Source organism: Bufo gargarizans, chromosome 3 (assembly GCF_014858855.1).
Source record: "Bufo gargarizans isolate SCDJY-AF-19 chromosome 3, ASM1485885v1, whole genome shotgun sequence".
Lineage (NCBI taxonomy): Eukaryota > Metazoa > Chordata > Amphibia > Anura > Bufonidae > Bufo > Bufo gargarizans.
Genome location: NC_058082.1, coordinates 456,738,608 through 456,755,788, shown reverse-complemented (window position 1 = coordinate 456,755,788; position 17,181 = coordinate 456,738,608). Strand labels below are relative to the sequence as shown.

Sequence of the window (17,181 nt, the reverse complement as noted above, 5' to 3'; positions counted from 1 at the left end):
AGTCCGGTGGTGGACCAAGTCCATCCTCTGACAGCCTAGTCATTTTGCCAAGTTGTTAACCATGTGTTGTCCATAAAATGACATTAAGTGCATGTACATGACAGATTACATTTATCTCAATAAACATTGCAGAAACGTTGTCAATGGTAATAGACTCTTTGCAGTAGGCCCTCTGGGGTATTAGTACATTTGCCACAATGAACCTATATTAATATAACAGTTTTGGGATATAGGAAACCAGCCTCAGAAACACAGGGAGGACAGACAAACTCAAAAGAAAAAAAATGATGTGGCCTAACTGTGGTTTATTATATCTTTGCAAATAAGCATACACTCAGCTTGTCTGCAAACAAGCAGCATTCAATTTCTTACTTTCTCACAAATGTTAGGCCATTTAAATTACTCAACACATATGATTATACGAAAATAACCTTGGAAATTCAGTTCATTCCTTAATTGGTTGAAAAGTTGAAGATCACAGATAATTTGCACATCATTAACTTGCATAAACAATCCTAGCTCTGTGCCCTTTATAGTGATGTGGGAAATATAAAATTTCCGTTTCTCCAAGGGATTGTAAAAGCTTGTAGATTTAGATGCTTGCTGTGAAGCTTGAAAGCATGGGCAGGCCATGCAAAGCGATTTTGTGGAGAGATGTACTATACATGCATATTTTGGTCAAAAGACATAGACCCTGCCCCATCACCCACACTTTTTTTTAAATACAACTTTATAATGATCTAAACAAAAGGTATAAGAGGGACAGTATCAAACAAGACCCATTACTGAATATTGTGCGAAGTGACTGTAGCAGTCTTAATATTAAAACTTTTAGGGAATATATGCAATCCTAAACAGCTAAGTAAGCAGGTCCAAAATATGAAGGGTTTGTTTAGTTTCTGAAGGTAAAAGGGGGAGATACACTCTGGAGGATGCTGAAAGAAAAGGATGGTCCTCCCCGGCGCTGCAAAAAGGAGGTCACGGAGGTTGCTGGTTTGAAGGATAAACAGTTTTATTGGTAATCCACAATACGTTTTGGGGTCAGACCAATCCCTTACTCAGTTGAGGTGACCTGGAATACCAATAAAACAGTTTACCCTTCAAACCAGCAACCTCTGTGACCTCCTTTTTGCAGCGCCGGTGAGATCCATTTTCTTTTAGCATACTCCCCAGTGTATCTCCAGACCTCCAGCTCCAGTGGACAGACAAGCAGCACCAAATGGTTTCTAACTACCGGCTTTTTTGGTCTTTGTGCACCCAGCACAACAATCCCAAGTGAGGAGCTCTTTTTTGTTTCCTCCTCAACACTGGCGTGACGATCCCTCCCTTGTCTCTGAAGCCCATCTCCTCCAGCATCCCAAAAAGATTAAGCATATGTTCTGCTCAGCTAGATAACAAAGTGGCAATCATACTGGCACCGCTGATATCACAGGAAAGTTGCCTATTAAATTAAACCTCTGACCTCACAGATCATCACCTTTACCTGCAAGTGTAGGATCCAAAACCGCCTCTGTTGCTGCAAGAGCAGACATCGCTACAATTTCAAGATTAGTATCACCTATCAGTTTTCTGGCAAGCGGAAAGAATGGTCTTTCAAAATTGTACATGTAGTTCTTTGCAGTGTATTTGTAGTGTATTCTTTGCAGAGATATCGTAGTAATGAAGATTCTTCTTTCTATGGAACACAATGGACTTTGCTTTAATATTTTAGTCCTTAATGTACACTTTGTTGCCACAGAAGACTATTGGGATATTTTTACATGCTTGTACAAGATCTCTATGCCAGCTAGGTACATTCTTGTATGTGACTTTTAAGGTAACATCAAACATGATAATGGCACATTAATCAGCCTGAATGTAGTAATCATCATGAAGGCCACCAAACCTCTCCTGACCAGCAGTATCCCATACTTTGAATTTTATAGAATCTGTGTTGGTATGAAACACCAGTGGGTGGACTTCAGCATGAAGTGTGGCTACATATACAATTTCACCAGTCAAATTAAGTTTTTTCAAAGTTTTTTTTGCCAGCACCACTATCACCAACCAAAGCAAGCTTAAACTGAATGAGGGTCTCCTTGGGCTTCTCAGTGTAGATTGGACTGCTATTATAGGTAACTGGTGAGCAGTGCCGCAATGGTTGGCTGGGATGACCGGCAGATTGAGCAGAAAGGCCGGCTGGTGTCTCCCGCATTGAAGCTTTTACTTTCCAGAAGGGTCTGTCAGGCAGCCACACACATATGCGCTTCTGCTGAAGTGAACTTGGATCACCACTGGGGTCTATTCTACAGTATATATAGTTACTTTAAACTTAGACATCGAATGATAAAAGTACTGTCACGTTGCAGAATTTGCTGCATGTTCCTGTGACAAACAGTCTTCTAAGAATACTGCAGAGAACACAGGAATTAACCACCTCAGCTCCCCTAGCTTAAACACCCTGAATGACCAGACCACTTTTTACAATTCTGCACTACACTACTTTCACGGTTTATTGCTCGGTCATACAACTTACCACCCAAATTAATTTTACCTTCTTGTTCTTCTCACTAATAGAGCTTTCATTTGGTGGTATTTCATTGCTGCTGACATTTTAACTTTTTTTGTTATTAATCAAATTTAGTGAAATTTTTGCAAAAAAATGAAATTTTTCACTTTTAGTTGTAATTTTTTTTAAAAAAACGACATTTCTATATAAATTTTTCTCTAAATTTATTGTTCTGCATGTCTTTGATAAAAAAAATGCAATAAGTGTATATTTATTGGTTTGCGCAAAAGTTATAGCGTTTACAAACTATGGTACAAAAAATGTGAATTTCCGCATTTTGAAGCAGCTCTGACTTTCTTAGCACCTGTCACATTTCCTGAGGTTCTACAATGGACAGACAGTAGAAAACCCCCACAAATGACCCCATTTCGGAAAGTAGACACCCTAAGGTATTCGCTGATGGGCATAGTGAGTTCATAGAAGTTTTAATTTTTTGTCACAAGTTAGCGGAAAAAGATGATTTCTTTTTTCTTACAAAGTCTCATATTCCACTAACTTGTGACAAAAAATAAAAACTTGAACTCACTATGCCCAGTCACGAAATACCTTGGGGTGTCTTGTTTCCAAAATGGGGTCACTTGTGGGGTAGTTATACTGCCCTGGCATTTTAGGGGCCCTAATGCGTGAGAAGTAGTTTGAAATCCAAATGTGTAAAAAATGCCCTGTGAAATCCTAAAGGTGCTCTTTAGAATTTGGGCCCCTTTGCCCACCTAGGCTCCAAAAAAGTGTCACACATGTGGTATCGCCGTACTCAGGAGAAGTAGGGCAATGTGTTTTGGGGTGTCTTTTTACATATACCCATGCTGGGTGAGAGAAATATCTCTCTAAAAGACAACTTTTCCCATTTTCTTTATACAAAGTTGTCATTTGACAGATATTTATCTCACCTAGCATGGGTATATGTAAAAAGACACCCCAAAACACATTGCCCTACTTCTCCTGAGTACGGAGATACCACATGTGTGACACTTTTTTGCAGCCTAGGTGTGCAAAGGGGCCCAAATTGCTTTTAGGAGGGCATTTTTAGACATTTGGATTCCAGACTTCTTCTCACGCTTTAGGGCCCCTAAAATGCCAGGGCAGTATAAATACCCCACATGTTCAATCTTTCGTGGACTCAATATGCCCCTCAGCGAATACCTTGGGGTGTCTTCTTTCCGAAATGGGGTCATTTGTGGGGTGTTTGTACTGCCCTGGCATTTTAAGGGCCCTAAAGCGTGAGAAGTCTGGAATATAAATGTCTTTACGGGTTAAAAAAAATCGCAGCCTGCCAGCAAACGATCGCCGCTGGCAGGCTGTAGATCCACTCGTTTGACCTGCCGATCCTGTGAACGCGAGCGCCTGTGTGCGCGCGTTAACAGGAAATCTCGCGTCTCATGAGATGACGCCCCGGCGCGTCCAGGAGGAATAACAGGGCCTGTCGCCAGGACGCAATCCTGTGTACAGGCGGTCCTGTAGTGGTTAATAGCCTGCTGTTCTGTTATCTGTTGTATGCTATCTTCAGCAGGGGAATGGATAAGGGGACTTGGCTTAGTCAAGGGGTGGGGCTTGATAATCATTATGTCCTGTTGAAGACAGGGCAGTGGGGGAGGGTCCTTCTGCAGCCAGTAATCATACAGCCATACACAGGACAGTAAGGAGACGAAGGGGGGCATAGCTGAACTCCTGAGACGCAAAAATAATATTTCTTTGCTTGTCAGTTGTAATTCTAATATGAAGCTTTGCTTAGTGTTCATTAAAAAGGTCACTGAGTTTTCCCAAAACTTTTGTTAAGTGGAGGATCTAAGAGCTGAGACCCCCACCAATCATTAGAATGAGAAGAGAGGACCTCTTGCATATCATGTTCTCTCTCTTCACTGCAGGAGACGGACTTAATAGAAGTGTATGCAGCCATTTTGATTCCCTCCTGTGCAGCAAGTAGAGAGAGCGATAAGTGAGTGCTTGTCTTGTTCTAGGAAATGTGTAGGTCTCAACATTCAGACCCCCACCAATCAAAACTTTTGATATGCCTCTATGCAATATCAAAAGCTTTGTGAAAGCTTAGAGACCCTCTAAGACCATTTCTTTTTGTGAAACCTATTTCTATCTCTTTATATAAGACTGTCAGCTAAGACTTATGCTTGCAATCTCCAATAATCGACATCTAAAAGAACTGAGGGAGTCATTTATCAAACTGGTGTAGAATTGAACTGGCTTATTTGCCCATAGCAACCAATCAGTTTCCACCTTTCATTTTGGACAGCTCGTTTGGGAAATGAAAGGAGGAATCTGATTGGTTGATGTGGGCAACTAAGCCAGTTCTATTCTACACCAGTTTGATAAATGACCCCCTAAAATACTTTTGCAATGGTTGAAATACCTCAGAAATATAGATTAGAAAGTTCTGCTATGGTAATATTTTGGATGATGCAGATTAACTGTACATTATAGTACACTAAATCTTCATGATTATTTGACCCACTTTCTCACAAGGTATCTATGCTACATTCACTGTTTCCTTGAAGGGGTTGTCTCACTTCAGCAAATAGCATTTATTATGTAAAAGAAGTTAATACAAGGCACTTACTACTATATTGTGATTCTCCTTATTGCCTCGTTTGCTGGGTGGATTCATTATTCCATCACATTATACATTGCTCATATCCAGGGGTTACGACCACCCTGCAATCCATCAGTGGTGGTTGTGCTTGCACACTCTAAGAAAAAGCACCAGCTTATGTGAGCTCTCACGGTCCCGGCCACCGCAAGCACGACCACTACTGATGGATTGCCGGGTGGTCGTGACCATGGAAAAAAGCAGTGTATAATGTATGGAAAAACGAATCCAGCCAGCAAGGGAAGCAATATGGACAATCACAATACAGAAGTAAGTGCCTTATATTAAAACTTAATCTATATAATAAATGCTGAAGTGAGACAACCTCTTTAACCTCTTCCCGACCAGCTCCGTAATAGTACAACACAGCGGAACGTGACTTGCTGCCCAGCGCCGTACTATTATGGCCCGCTGATCGGGCCGGTGGAGGGGCTGCGTCTGCCCTATCATCTGCTGGGGATCGGCTGGTCCCATTAGCCAGACCCCTGCTTGTATGCGCCTTCATCGGTGAAAGTTCAATAACCCCTTCTATGCCACAGTGTGACAGGTACCCGATGGGTGAGAAGGCAGCCCTGATGCCATGCAGAGGCTGCCCAATGCCTTGCATGGCATCAGGACCTGCCTTCTACGGGTGCCCAGGAGATCCAGTCCCAGGCTGGGTCTCCAAGGCAACCTGTTAGTGTATTACTCAGTGTAATACACTAACAGGCAATGCATTACAATACAGATGTATTGTAATGCATTGCAGGGGGGATCAGACCCACAAAAGTTAAAGTCAGAAATAAAGTTAAAAAAAAGTTAAAAAAAACGTTGTTTTTAATAAAAAAAAGTTTCGAGTAAAAATAAAAGAGAGAAAAAAAACACACATATTTGGTATCGCCACTGTCCATTATGACTGGCTCTATAAATATATCACATGATCCACCCCGTTCGATTAACAGCATAAAAAAATTAAAACTGTGTCAAAAAAAGCCATTTTTGTCACCTTACATCACATAAAGTGCAACACCAAGCGATCAGAAAGGAGTATGTCCCACAAAATGATACCAATTAAACCGTCACCTCATCCCGCAAAAAATGAGCCTCTACATAAGAAAATCGCTAATAAAAAAATCAAAAAAAACTATAGCTCTCAGAACATGAGACACCCCAAAAAATTTTTTTAGATCATTGCGTCCGTAACAACCTGCTCTATAAAAATAGCACATGATCTACCCTTTCAGATGAATGTTGTAAAAAATAAAAATAAAAAAGTTGCCAAAACAGCCATTTTTTTGTTACCTTGCCTCGTAATATAGAGCAATTAAAAATCATATGCACCCCAAAATAGTACCAATAAAACTGGCACCTTATCCCCTAGTTTCCAAAATGGGGTCACTTTTTGGGAGTTTCTACTGTAAGGATGCATCGGGGGGGGGGGGGGGGTTTAAAATGGGACATAGCATATAAAAACCAGTCCAGCAAAATCTGCCTTCCTATCACGATCGGCGTGACTATCACATACGTGACACAGAGGGAGGGAAAGAGAAAGGCCCTGCCCAAGTGAGAGGGAAGGTGGTGACCCCTGACTCACCTTGCGGCTGGCACCTGGCTGCCCTGACGTCCCTAGACGGGTTCCTCACCCGTACGCCGATCACGTGCCTAAAACCCTGGCTTTCCCTAAGATGAGCCCTAGATAGTGAACAGGGCGGTGGGAACACTAGTCCGCACCACTAGCTCTAAAGGAAAGCACCAAGGGGAGGACAGACAATACAGACTAAACATATAATCCCAGGTGGGCGACAACAGGAGACAACAAAAAGCCCAACAGGGATCCGGAGGGTAGCACTCTGGAACAACAACCAGGATTCACAGCTCCAGTGGGTCAGTATAGAAGTCCAAGCAGGAAGCTCTATAACTGGCAACTAGAGAAGTGTGAGAGGAGAATATAAGGAGGTTGGGAGTGGCAGACAAGAAACAGCTGAGGAGGAGAAGCTACGGATCCCTGAGTGAGACAAAAAGGATTGCAAGGCAAACACAGAAAACAATCACTAAGAAACAACGTGATCTTTAGACATAGAGCGCGCAGCCACCCGCTGCGACTTCCTGACCCCGGGTATAACGGACTCAGACGTGGCTCTTGACACCCTCGTGACACTTCCAAAAACCATGTGGCGTTCCTTTTCTTATGCGCCCTACCGTGTGCCCTTGCATCAGTTTACAACCACATATATGGTGTTTCTATAAACTGCAAAATCAGGGTAATAAATATTGAGTTTTGTTTGGCTGTTAACCCTCAATGTGTTAAAGAAAAAAATGGATAAAAATTGAAAATATGCCTAAAAAGTAAAATTTTGAAATTTCATCTCCATTTTCATTTAATTCTTGTGAAACACCTAAAGGGATAACAAAAATTGTAAAATCAGTTTTAAGTAGCTTAAAGGGTGTAGTTTCTACAATAGTGTCATTTAAGGGGGGGTTTCCACTATGTAAGCCCCACAAAATGACTTCAGAACTAAACTGGTCCTTAAAAAGTGGGTTTTGGAATTGCTTCTAAATTTCTAAGCCTTCTAACGTTCTAAAAAAAAAAAAATGACATTTCCAAAATGATGCCAACAAACAGTAGACATATGGGGAATGTTAAGTAATAAATATTTTATGAGGTACCTGTATCACTTTCTGTTTTAAAAGCAGAGAAATTGAAATTTTAAGCATTTTTGGTAAATTCTGTATTTTTTCATAAAAAAAGGTGAAATATATTGACTATCATGAAGTATAATGTGTCACGAGAAAACAATCTCAGAATAGCTTGGATAAATAAAAGTGTTCCAAAGGTGAAAACTGGACCGGGGTAGAAAGGGTTAAAAGTGGCTTACACAGTTTACATAATTTTTTTTAAAGATAACAGTTGACAAAACAAATAGGTTTTCCAGAGGTAAAAAAGGGTTGAAAATAGTAGGACAAAAGATAACACTCTTATCAAGCTTTTTTCCCTCCTGGATAACGGAAATCAGACAGATACATTATGTTTGGCCATAGACCTCTATTATGACGGATCAAAACCGAATGCCTCTAAAGGTTTCTGTTTTGAATTTCGTCTTACAATTTCATTATTTTCTGTTATAACCACATGTTGGTGATTTGTATCTACTAATGTAATTTTTTTATTCAACATCCCCAAAATACCCAAAATTTCTTCAAACATCATTTGCAATTAAATAAAAGATACAGAGGTAAAAAACTTAACCTCTTCAGGACACATGACGTACTGGTACAGCATGTTGTCCTGGTACTTAAGGACACATGACGTACCTGTACGTCATGTATAGTTCCGATCACCGCTGCCCGGCGGGCGGTGATCGGAACCCGGTGCCTGCTCAAATCATTGAGCAGGCACCTTGGCTAAATGCGCCGGGGGGGTCCTGTGACCCCCCCATGTCGGCGATCGCAGCAAACCACAGGTCAATTCAGCCCTGCGGTTTGCCGCGGTTTCGAAGTTTATGATCAGAAACTTCAAATAACCTTTATTTTAATGTTTAACCCCCCCTGCTGCCCTCTTTGTTATCTGCCGGCTGGCGCAACAGGGGGGTGCAGGGAGTGCGGCAGGGAGGGCAGGCGGGCGGGGCGGTGCAGGCGGTCGAGCGGTTTGCAGAGTGCTGGCACAGATGCCATGCGTTTAACCCCTTCCATGCCGCCGTCCGTAGGGACCACTGTATGGAAAAGGTTAAGAGGGAGCTCCCTCTCCCATCGGGGGCTGCTGTGCCTCTTCAGTCCCCGATGGGAGAGGGAGGGGGCCCCCTACCTCCCCATCACCCACTGCTCTGCTGTGGCAGAGAGTGATGGGTGCCATGGCAACCGGACACCTTCACAGGCGTCCGGCTGTCCATGGTACTGATCAGAGGCTGTCCATGGTGCTGATTAGACTTCTGCTAAAGGCAGAAGTCTAATCAGACTTTGTAAAGTGAAAATACAGTACAGTACACTATATAGTGTACTGTACTGTATTATACAGACATCAGACCCACTGGATCTTCAAGAACCAAGTGGGTCTGGGTCAAAAAAATGTAAAAAAAATTGAAAAAAATTTAAAATCATGTTACTTTTCCCGCATGGTGAACGCCATAAAAAAAAAAAAAACTATGATGAAATTGAAATTTTGCCCACCCAAAAAAGGTAATAAAAGTGATCAAAAAAGTTGTATCTACGCCAAAATAGTACCAATCAAACCGTCACCTCATCCCGCAAAAAATGAGACCCTACCTAAGATAATCGCCCAAAAACTGAAAAAACTATGGCTCTCAGAATATCGAGACACTAAAACATGATTATTATTTTTGTTTCAAAAATGAAATAATTGTGTAAAACTTACATAAATAAAATATAAAGTATACATATTAGGTATCTCCGCGTCTGTGACAACCTTCTCTATAAAAATATTACATGATCTAACCCCTCAAAAGCAATTTTTTGTCACCTTACATCACAAAATGTGTAATAGCAAGCGATCAAAAAGTCATACGCACCGCAAAGTAGTGCTAATCAAACCGTCATCTCATCCCGCAAAAATCATACCCTATCCAAGATATTTGCCCAAAAACTGAAAAAACTATGGCTCTCAGACTATGGAGACACTAAAACATGATTTATTTTGTTTCAAAAATGAAATCATTGTGCAAAACTTACATAAATAAAAAAATAGTATACATATTAGGTATCGCCGCGTTCGTGACAACCTGCCCTATAAAATTATTACATGATCTAACCTGTCAGATGAATGTTGAAAATAAAAACAAATAAAAACGGTGCCAAAACAGCTATTTCTTGTTACCTTGCCTCCCAAAAAGTGTAATTTAGAGCAACCAAAAATCATATGTACCCTAAACTAGTACCAACAATACTGCCACCCTATCCCATAGTTTCTAAAATGGGGTCACTTTTTGGGAGTTTCTACTTTAGGGGTGCATCAGGGGGGCTTCAAATGGGACATGGTGTCACAAAACCGATCCAGCAAAATCTGCCTTCCAAAACCGTATGGCATTCCTTTCCTTCTGCACCCTGCCGTGTGCCTGTACAGCGGTTTACGACCACATATGGGGTGTTTCTGTAAACTACAGAATCATATCCAGAAATATTGAGTTTTGTTTGGCTGTTAACCCTTGCTTTGTAACTGGAAAAAAAATATTAAAATGGAAAATCTGCCAAAAAAGTGAAATTTTGAAATTGCATCTCTATTTCCATTAAAACTTGTGCAACACCTAAAGGGTTAACAAAGTTAGTAAAAATCAGTTTTGAATACCTTTAGGGGTGTAGTTTCTTACATGGGGTCACTTTTATGGATTTTCGACTCCAGGGGGGCTTCAAATAGGACATGGAGTCAAGAAAAACGTCCAGCAAAATCTGCCTTCCAAAAACCATATGGCGCACCTTTCACTCTATGCCCTACTGTGTGCCCGTACAGTAGTTTACGGCCACATATGGGGTGTTTCTGCAAACTACAGAATCGGGGCAATAAATATAGCATTTTGTTTGGCTGTTAACCCTTGCTTTGTTACTGGAAAAAGTGAAAAATTTGCCCAAAAATCTAAATTCTGACATTTTATCACCATTTGCCATTAACTCTTGTGGAACACCAAAAGGGTGAATGACGTTTGTGTGAGGAATATGGATTAATATTTACTGTCAGCCATGTCCTCACACCCCCATTTGCTGACTGATAGCGGAGGTAGTGAACTCCACAGGAGGGCCCTGCTTCAAAGCCCCCAGCCCTGATTGTCATTTGATGCACCTCTTGGCATGTTCAGTGTACATGCAAATTAAGTCCCCCCCCCCCAGCCATCTGAGTGTCAGTTGGCAAGGAAGAAAGCCCACCAGGGGGTCCAGGCTTCAAGGAGAATGTCACACCTCAGTCCACCAGTTTGCAGCCAAGCTGAATCCTGCAGGAAAACCCCCAGCATGGGGTATCCGCCCTTGCCCAGGGTCAATGAGACCTCCCAGACATGTTGGCACCTACCTTTCATAAGGAATTAGGAATCGCCTGGCCATCGCAGGCGCAAACCGGATACATATTTGTGCCCCGGTGGCCACGAGGTACGTGCCCATGGTCTTTGTTTAATGGGACAAGGTCAGGGGAGGAAGATATCCATATCCCCCCATAGAAACCACATAACGCTACTAGGTTTGGACTCTACTTGTAGCCAGAACCCAGGCAGGTCCATTGGTCCCAGAACCATCTCCCTGTGACCCTCTGGTCTGAAGCTTTGAACCCTAAAGGGTTTTGTGGGTCATTTGCTGCCAGCCCAGAAGAGGGGAGTGGACCCCTCCCTGAGGCCGGGAGGGGAGGGGCTGGCTTCAGGTTAAAAGTCTGGTGCCAGCAAGTAGGCGGGTCTTTTTCTGAAGAAGGGTCACATCTTATCTTACAAATGTGTTTAGAGGGACCCAGGTAATAGCTGAGATCATGGCCCTTCATGTGGACTCCAGCAAAGAACATCTCACAACCAAAAGGAACTTCCATCATACCTGGTAACTGACTTTTACACTGCTTATCCCTGTTGTAACCATATAACCTGTATCTGTAACCTCAGACCACTGTATATATTGTCTGTGTATATTGTGTTAAATCTAGTGTGCCCCTACGGCGATTAAATCTATAATTTAATCTTGTGCTATCTTGTATCTTGATCACGAATCCCCACGTCCGTGTTTTGGTCTAGTTATAAGCTACCGCGGGTTGGTTTCTGACCCTATATAATCCCGTTAGCGGACCGGGCTTATATCAAGCAAGAACTGGTAGCAGATACCCGGGCTGAGGAGGTGCTGTTTTCACTGCGGCAGTGAAAAGGCTCTCAGCTTATTGCCTCTCTGTTCCCACGTGGACAGGAGGTGCGTGTGGTATTCATCACAGTTTGTAAAATCAGTTTTGAGTACCTTGAGGGGTGTAGTTTGTAGAATGGGGTCATTTTTGGGTGGTTTCTATTATGTAAGCCTCACAAAGTGACTTCAGACCTGAACTGGTCCCTAAAAAGTGGGTTTTTTTTAAATTTTTGAAAAATTTCAAGATTTGCTTCTAAACGTCTAAGCCTTGTAACATTCCCCAAAAATAAAACATCATTCCCAAATTGATCCAAACATGAAGTAGACATATGGGGAATGTAAAGTAATAACTATTTTGGTAGGTATTACTATGTATTATAGAAGTAGAGAAATTGAAACTTGGAAATTAGTAATTTTTTAAAAAAAAAATTGGTAAATTTTGTATTTTTTTTTATAAATAAAAATTAATGATCCGTCAGGGTCCAGCAAAAACGCTTCCGTTACTGATATTACAACCGTCTGCATCCGTGATTAACGGATCCAGTTGTATTATCATTAACATATTTTTAACATTGCCAAGAAGGATCCGTCATTAACTTCATTGAAAGTCAATGGAGGGGCGGATCTGTTTTTTATTGTGGCAGAGAAAACGCATCCGTCCCCATTGACTTGCATTGGGGGTAATGCCGGATCGGTCTTGCTCCGCATCCCAGGATGGAAAGCATGATACAACATGTTTCAGTTTGCTCTCCGGTCTGGGAACGCAACTAAACGGAACGGAATGCATTTTGACAATGAATGGGGACAAAACTGAAGCGTTTTTTTCCGGTACTGAGCCCCTTTGACGGAACTCAATACCGGAAAACTCTAGCGTGAAAGTACCCTTACCTTCTCTCTGCTGCTCCGATCCTCCACATTGTCTCCACTGTGTCCATGGTCTGGTTCCCAGAGTGTTTACATCCAGATCATGGTCACATGCTCCACTGCAGTCAATCACTGGCTTCAGTGGTGATGTGCCAAATGCGGCTCGGAGGACCAGAGTATTGGGGAGCACGTGAGCATGATTTTTTTTGTTTACGGAAGCAGGATGTAGGCATTAGATAAAAAGTTATTATTCCTGGAAAACCCCTTTAAGAAACTTGAAAGCGCCTTACAAACCTTATACAGCAGATTAATATGTTTTCAGCATATGAAGAACCACACAAATAATGATCACTGGGCATTGCTAATATAATTGCAGATACTCATGTCATTCTGATGTTTTCAGGCAAGCATTATCTTCAACATCAGAAGTCAATGATTGAGCATTTTTAAAATTAAATTCTGGCAAACAGTCACAGAGCACTGGATGAACAATTCACTATAGCAAACACATCATGTTTGGCAAGCATTGTGAACACTTTGATAGCAATCCAGTTATTTTGTCTGCAGGGTGTTTGTTTTGGTCATCCTATTTTAGAAGGAACAATGATGGCTGCAGATGGATTTTCCTATTTCACTTGTTTCAATTAAAAAGGATCTCAAGCCAGATTGGATAAATCACGTGTTTAGAATTAATCTTCCATGTTAAATGAGGATTCTGAACATATTTCCCTTAATCACATCATACTCTATATCAGATCTTGATACTACTATGTCTGAAGTCTGATATGGGGCTGCAAAAGACAGTCTGCATAACCCTCTAAGACTGAGTGATCTTCCAGAAGCCACTCATATTTCACTGGACAGGAAGTTCAAATTTAAAGGGCATCTGTCAGCAGATTCGTACCTATGAAACTGACTGACCTGTTACATGTGCGCTTGGCAGCTGAAGGCATCTGTGTTGGTCCCATGTTTAAGGGTACTTTCACACTTGCGGCAGAGGATTCCGGCAGGCAGTTCAATTGCAATCTGGACGCATTTGTGAGATGGATCCAGATGCGGATCCGTCTCACAAATGCATTGCAATACCGAATCCGTCTTTCCGGAAAAACAGATCCGGTCTTTATTTTTTCTAATTTTTAAAGGTCTGCGCATGCACAGACCGCAAAAGCAGATCCATTTTGCCTGAACACTTGGGGCCATCCAGCATTAATGCATTTCAATGGAAATTATTGCCAGCAAGTGTTCAAGATTTTTGGCCGGAGAGAAAGCTGCAGCCAAAAAACGTAAGAGGGACTGAACTGATGCATCCTGATGCATACTGAACGGAATGCTCTCCATTCCAAATGCATTGGGATAAAACAGATTTTTTTTCCAGTATTGATCCCCTGTGACGGAACTCAATACCGGAAAACAAAAACGCTAGTGTAAAAGTACCCTAAGGGTGGATTCACATCACTGTTTAGCTTTCTGTTCTTCTGATCTGTCAGAAGAAGAGAGGGGGGGGGGGGGGGAAACTGGATTCTGTAAAAAACATATCCTGTTGCATCAGTTGTCATCAGTTTGAGCCATTTCTGTCTGAGATCCGTTATTTTTTAAACGGATACAAAAGTTCTAGAAAACAGATCTCAGACGCAAATAGCTCAAACGGATGACAACTGATGCAACAGGATTCGTGTTTTACTGGATCCTGTTTTTTTTCTCTCTTTCTCTTCTGACGGATCAGAAGAATGGAAAGCTAAACAGAGATTTGAACTCAGCCTTAAAAGGGGTTACCACTGTAATAATTTTGTTCCTAGAAATACATTTCATTCTTAGAAATAAATACACCCTATTTATTTAAAAAATTGCTTGGCGTAGTATCTTTATTATTCACAACTAGAGTTGAGCGAACACCTGGATGTTCGGGTTCGAGAAGTTCGGCCGAACATCCCGGAAATGTTCGGGTTCGGGATCCGAACCCGATCCGAACTTCGTCCCGAACCCGAACCCCATTGAAGTCAATGGGGACCCGAACTTTTCGGCACTAAAACGGCTGTAAAACAGCCCAGGAAAGGGCTAGAGGGCTGCAAAAGGCAGCAACATGTAGGTAAATCCCCTGCAAACAAATGTGGATAGGGAAATTAATTAAAATAAAAATTAAATAAATAAAAATTAACCAAAATCAATTGGAGAGAGGTTCCATAGCAGAGAATCTGGCTTCCCGTCACCCACCACTGGAACAGTCCATTCTCAGATATTTAGGCCCCGGCACCCAGGCAGAGGAGAGAGGTCCCGTAACAGACAATCTGGCTTCATGTCAGCAGAGAATCAGTCTTCATGTCATAGCAGAGAATCAGGCTTCACGTCACCCACCACTGTAAGAGTCCATTTTCATAAATTTAGGCCCAGCACCCAGGCAGAGGAGAGAGGTCCCGTAACAGAGGATCTGGCTTCATGTCAGCAGAGAATCAGTCTGCATGTCATAGCAGAGAATCAGGCTTCACGTCAGCCACCACTGCAACAGTCCATTGTCATAAATTTAGGCCCAGCACCCAGGCAGAGGAGAGAGGTCCCGTAACAGACAATCTGGCTTCATGTCAGCAGAGAATTAGTCTGCATGTCATAGCAGAGAATGAGGCTTCACGTCAGCCACCACTGCAACAGTCCATTGGCATATATTTAGGCCTAGCACACAGGCAGAGGAGAGAGGTCCCGTAACAGACAATCTGGCTTCATGTCAGCAGAGAATCAGTCTGCATGTCATAGCAGAGAATGAGGCTTCACGTCACCCACCACTGCAACAGTCCATTGGCATATATTTAGGCCTAGCACACAGGCAGAGCAGAGAGGTCCCGTAACAGACAATCTGGCTTCATGTCAGCAGAGAATCAGTCTGCATGTCATAGCAGAGAATGAGGCTTCACGTCACCCACCACTGCAACAGTCCATTGGCATATATTTAGGCCTAGCACACAGGCAGAGCAGAGAGGTCCCGTAACAGACGATCTGGCTTCATGTCAGCAGAGAATCAGTCTGCATGTCATAGCAGAGAATCAGGCTTCACGTCAGCCACCACTGCAACAGTCCATTGTCATAAATTTAGGCCCAGCACCCAGGCAGAGGAGAGAGGTCCCGTAACAGACAATCTGGCTTCATGTCAGCAGAGAATTAGTCTGCATGTCATAGCAGAGAATCAGGCTTCATGTCAGCCACCACTGCAACAGTCCATTGGCATATATTTAGGCCTAGCACACAGGCAGAGGAGAGGTTCATTCAACTTTGGGTAGCATCGCAATATAATGGTAAAATGAAAATAAAAATAGGATTGAATGAGGAAGTGCCCTGGAGTCCAATAATATATGGTTATGGGGAGGTAGTTAATGTCTAATCTGGACAAGGGACGGACAGGTCCTGTGGGATCCATGCCTGGTTCATTTTTATGAACGTCAGCTTGTCCACATTGGCTGTAGACAGGCGGCTGCGTTTGTCTGTAATGACGCCCCCTGCCGTGCTGAATACACGTTCAGACAAAACGCTGGCTGCCGGGCAGGCCAGCACCTCCAAGGCATAAAAGGCTAGCTCTGGCCACGTGGACAATTTAGAGACCCAGAAGTTGAATGGGGCCGAACCATCAGTCAGTACGTGGAGGGGTGTGCACACGTACTGTTCCACCATGTTAGTGAAATGTTGCCTCCTGCTAACACGTTGCGTATCAGGTGGTGGTGCAGTTAGCTGTGGCGTGTTGACAAAAGTTTTCCACATCTCTGCCATGCTAACCCTGCCCTCAGAGGAGCTGGCCGTGACACAGCTGCCTTGGCGACCTCTTGCTCCTCCTCTGCCTTGGCCTTGGGCTTCCACTTGTTCCCCTGTGACATTTGGGAATGCTCTCAGTAGCGCGTCTACCAACGTGCGCTTGTACTCGCGCATCTTCCTATCACGCTCCAGTGCAGGAAGTAAGGTGGGCACATTGTCTTTGTAGCGTGGATCCAGCAGGGTGGCAACCCAGTAGTCCGCACAGGTTAAAATGTGGGCAACTCTGCTGTCGTTGCGCAGGCACTGCAGCATGTAGTCGCTCATGTGTGCCAGGCTGCCCAGGGGTAAGGACAAGCTGTCCTCTGTGGGAGGCGTATCGTCATCGTCCTGCCTTTCCCCCCAGCCACGCACCAGTGATGGACCCGAGCTGCGTTGGGTGCCACCCCGCTGTGACCATGCTTCATCCTCATCCTCCTCCACCTCCTCCTCATCCTCGTCCTCCTCGTCCTCCAGTAGTGGGCCCTGGCTGGCCACATTTGTACCTGGCCTCTGCTGTTGCAAAAAACCTCCCTCTGAGTCACTTCGAAGAGACTGGCCTGAAAGTGCTAAAAATGACCCCTCTTCCTCATCCTCCTCCTCCTCCTCCTGGGCC

At 43.1% G+C, this 17,181-nt stretch overlaps 1 pseudogene; it reads right to left on the bottom strand.

Moving 5' to 3' along the window:
- Nucleotides 1-1,463: 1,463 nt before the first annotated feature.
- Nucleotides 1,464-2,194, bottom strand: LOC122931668 (annotated as a pseudogene).
- Nucleotides 2,195-17,181: the final 14,987 nt, after the last annotated feature.